We start from the raw sequence: 5,206 nt of genomic DNA on the forward strand, positions 1-5,206 counted from the left end.
CCCTTTTTGTCTTCCAACCTCTCCTCAGTCCCTCCTCCCACTCACAAAAGGGAACCACCTTTACTACATTTTCACAAAAACTGCCCCATCTAACCTCACTGTCCCCCTCCATGTCTCTGACCACCCTTTATCCTTTCTCTCTCTGCCCTCTGGTACCGACAACCCACCCATATCTACAGACTCTGCACCTGAGGAACTTGCACCTCTGCCCCCTCTCTGGCCCCCTTTGTCCCTCTCCCCTCAACTGACTGCTTCTCCCCTGCACCCTAAGCCGCAGACACTCCCTTTTCCCCTGTCTTCATCTTTTGATTCTCTTTTTTAAGACCCCCCTTGGGAAATCCTCTGCCCGGGTTGCCTGGGGCCGAGAGAGCCACCCCTAAAAGAAAATGGCGAAACAATCGGCGGAAGACTTGTTTTTTATCAATCTTTTCCTCCTTCCCCCCCCTCTATCTCTGCAAAAAGCTCGTTCTACCTGACCAAAATTCAGTCTTCCCTCTCCCCAAAAATTCCCTCTATCTTTTCCAACCTCCTTGACCCCCCTGTCCCCTCCTCCTTCCCCCTTTTCCCAGCCATTTTGCGCACAAACAAACAAGATAGAGACATACGCCCTCCTTTACTAATCCTTTTACCCTCACCAACACTAACTTCTTCATCCTCTTTTTCCTTTTTCACCCCGTCCCCCAATCAGTTTTAGCGGGGCCCCGTTGACCCCCAAACCGGGACCCGGCCCCATTCTCCAGGAACTCCTGCCCTTTTACCTTCCTCACCCATCTTATTAACAGCCCTCTCAACTGGCTTTTTCCCAAAACTTTTGAAGGGGGGTCAACCCTCTCCGGAAAAAACCCAACCCCGGACCCCAAAAGTCAGAAACCAAACCGGTCTCTTTTTCCCTTTTTCCCCAAAAACTCTGGAGCAGCTATCTTGAGCCAAGTGTCCCCCTTTCTCCACAGTAAAAACCTTTTTGACCCCCCACCAGTCTGGATTAAACCACCAACAGAGACTGCCCCCCTGGCTGTCTCTGGCAGCTTTAAAAGCAGCCCTCCTCCTCCTTTCCCTTTACTCTGAGCAGCCCCTCCCCCTTGCCTTTGAGCAGCCTCTCTCCTCCCTTTCCCTTTTTTCTGCCTTTCTGGGATTTGACACCGGGGAACCACCAGATCCTGATTTTTCTCTTCAGGACCTGGGGATTTCAGGCATGCAGCTCCTTTTTTCTTCCTACCAAAGGGCCGCCCCCTTAACAAGGATCTGTGTCTGATCCTTGTCCTCTCACACTGGGGTTCCTCAAGGCCCCGTCCTGGGGCCCTCCTCTTCCTCTGTCCAAAATTTTCCCCTTTTCTTGGGTCGCATGGCTTTCCCACCAAGCATGGATCCCCAACTTTTTTTTTTCCCCCTGAAAACACAGGGGGGCAGCCGCCTGTCTGACTGACATCTCTCAGTGGATGCTGTCACCACCTGAAGATCAACCCTGACAAGAATCTACTATTCCTTCCGGGGAAAGGCTCCCCCCCCCGACCTGACTATCACCTTAAAAGCTCTGTTTTGGGCCCCCCACCCTGACTGCCAGGAACCTCGGGTGACCCCAAGTAAAACTCTCCTGAGGGCCAACATCGGGACAGGGAGGTCTCCTGTGGGGAAATCCCCTCCCCAAACCAACCCGGGGAAAATTTTACCCCCCTTTTCCCCCTTTTTCAAAAGGGCCCCAAAAAAAGGTTCTGCCCCCGGCTCGGGCATTTCACGGCCCCCCCCTTAATTTTGGGCAAAACTTTCCCCCCGGGGGGTTTGGTTATTGAAAACCCTTTTTTCCAAAAACCCCTCCCAACCTTCACCAAAAAATGCAGGCGGGGCTCGACTTGGTTTAAAAAATTTAGCCCCCCCAAACAATGGGAAAAGAAAAGGGGTTTTTGGAAAGTAGAAATTGTAACAAAGTTTATTTCCAAGAAAATTTTCCCCCAAACCCCGGCCCAAAACCAAAAGAAACAAAAAAAATTGGATTGGGGAAAGGGGAGGGAAAAAAAAAAATTTTTTTTAAAATTGGATTTTTTTTAAAGAAATTTTAAGCCCCCCTTTTTTCCAAGTTGGAAAAAAATTTTCCCCTTTTTCCAAACCATAATAAAAACTGCTTTAAATCCAACCCGCATTGCTTTTTGGGAAAGTTTTGAATATCACAAAGAACCCAACAAAAATGTTTTTTTGAAGAAAAAGCAGTTTTCCTCAAAAAAGGTCCTAATTTAAATTATATATTATATTAAAGTTGGGGGTTCGGGTTTGGGTTTAAATTTGGGTAAAAAAATTTTTATTTCATTTAAAATTTTTTGGGATTTTTTTTTTTTCATTAAATTTTGGGGGAAAGGCCCCCATTTTCCCCACACCATTTCCGCCCTTCCGCCCCCTCCCGGGTTTGGGCTGCCGCATCCGCTTCAAAACACGGGTTTCCTGGCGTACTGCCTAGCTGGGCCCCTTACATCCGGGAGGGTGGTAAACCCCTTTAAGCAGGTCGCCCCCTCGGCAACAGCCAATCGTCTTGTGACTCCCCCCCTCGAGCTCATCACCTCATCCAGACTGTTTGCTGTCCTGCCCCTCAGTGGTGGAAGGGAGCTCCCACTGACATCAGGACAGCAAAAAGGGTCTCTTGGTCGGAGACTGAAAAACATTTTTCCGGCTATATCTGGATTAAAACACAGATTAGCATTTAGTGGGACTTAGATAGCACTTACTTATGGTACGGCTCCCCTCAGTGGGGGAAGAGGGGTCCTGCAACCGGGGGTTTTGGGTTCGATTGTTCCCCTTAGTTGCAAGTCGAATTTTTCCTTGAGCAACATGAACCCCTTTTTTCCCCTTCACCCCGCCCCCTTTCTTTTTAATAACCAAATTTTTAAATGGCCCGAACTAAATTTCCCCTTTGGGGGTTTAATAAAATTTTTATTTCCAAAAATTTTATTTTCTTTTGGGAATTCACTAGTTTTAGGAAATGACGAAATTTTTTTTGTTCTTAGTTTTGAATTTTGGGGTTAAAATTTAATTTAATCTTTTTTTTAAAATACATTAATTTTAAGGCAATCATCTTTGTTCATCTGTCACATGACATCTATTGTTCATCTGGTCCCTGACATCTATTGTTCATCTGTCCAGACATCTATTGTTCATCTGGGCCATGACATCTATTGTTCATCTGGTCACATGACATCTATTGTTCATCTGTCACATGACATCTATTGTTCATCTGTCACATGACATCTATTGTTCACCCGGGCACATGACATCTATTGTTCATCTGGTCCATGACATCTATGTTCATCTGGTCCATGACATCTATTGTTCATCTGTCACATGACATCTATTGTTCATCTGGGCCATGACATCTATTGTTCATCTGGTCACATGACATCTATTGTTCATCTGGTCACATGACATCTATTGTTCATCTGTCCATGACATCTATTGTTTATCTGGTCACATGACATCTATTGTTCACCCGGTCCATGACATCTATTGTTCATCTGGTCACATGAAACTATTGTCACTGGTCACATGACATCTATTGTTCATCTGTCACATGACACCTATTGTACACGCGGGCACATGACATCTATTGTTCAACAGCTCACATGACAAGTATTGTTCATCTGGTCACAGACATTATTGTTCATCTGGGCACATGACATCTATTGTTCATCTGGGCACATGACATCTATTGTTCACTGGGCACATGACATCTATTGTTCATCTGTCACATGACATCTATTGTTCATCTGTCACATGACATCTATTGTTCATCTGGGCACATGACATCTATTGTTCATCTGTCACATGACATCTATTGTTCATCTGGGCCCTGACATCTATTGTTCATCTGGTGACATGCCATCTATTCTTTATCTGGTTACATGACATCTTTTGTTCATCTGTCACATGACATCTATTGTTTATCTGGTCACATGACATCTATTGTTCATCTGGGCACATGACATCTATTGTTCATCTGTCACATGCATCTATTGTTCATCTGTCACATGACATCTATTGTTCATCTGGTCACATGACATCTATTGTTCATCTAGTCACATGACATCTATTGTTCATCTGGTCACATGACATCTATTGTTCATCTGGTCACATGACATCTATTGTTCATCTGGTCACATGACATCTATTGTTCATCTGGTCCATGACATCTATTGTTCATCTGGTCACATGACATCTATTGTTCATCTGGGCCATGACCTCTATTGTACATCTGGTCACATGTCATCTGTTGATCATCTGGGCACATGACATCTATACTTCATCTGGTCACATGACATCTATTTTTCATCTCGGCACATGACATCTATTGTTCATCTGGGCACATGACATATATTGTGCATCTGGACACATGACATCTATTTTTCATCTGGTACTGACATCTATTGTTCATCTGGGCACTGACATCTATTGTTCATCTGGTCCATGACATCTATTGTTCATCTGGTCACATGACATCTATTTTTATCTGGTCACATGACATCTATTTTTCATCTGGGCACATGACATCTATTTTTCATCTGGTCACATGACATCTATTGTTCATCTGGTCACATGACATCTATGTTCATCTGGGCACATGACATCTATTGTTCATCTGGTCACATGACATCTATTGTTCATCTGGTCACATGACATCTATTGTTCATCTGGTCACATGACATCTATTGTTCATCTGGTCACATGACATCTATTGTTCATCTGGTCACATGACATCTATTGTTCATCTGGTCACATGACATCTATTGTTCATCTGGTCACATGACATCTATTGTTCATCTGGTCACATGACATCTATTGTTCATCTGGTCACATGACATCTATTGTTCATCTGGTCCATGACATCTATTGTTCATCTGGTCACATGACATCTATTGTTCATCTGGTCACATGACATCTATTGTTCATCTGGTCACATGACATCTATTGTTTATCTGGTCACATGACATCTATTGTTCATCTGGTCACATGACATCTATTGTTCATCTGGTCACATGACATCTATTGTTCATCTGGTCACATGACATCTATTGTTCACTGGTCCCTGACATCTATTGTTCATCTGTCACATGACATCTATTGTTCATCTGTCACATGACATCTATTGTTCATCTGGTCACATGACATCTATTTTTCATCTGGTCACATGACATCTATTGTTTATCTGGTCACATGACATTATTGTTCA

Source organism: Pseudoliparis swirei, chromosome 20 (assembly GCF_029220125.1).
Source record: "Pseudoliparis swirei isolate HS2019 ecotype Mariana Trench chromosome 20, NWPU_hadal_v1, whole genome shotgun sequence".
Lineage (NCBI taxonomy): Eukaryota > Metazoa > Chordata > Actinopteri > Perciformes > Liparidae > Pseudoliparis > Pseudoliparis swirei.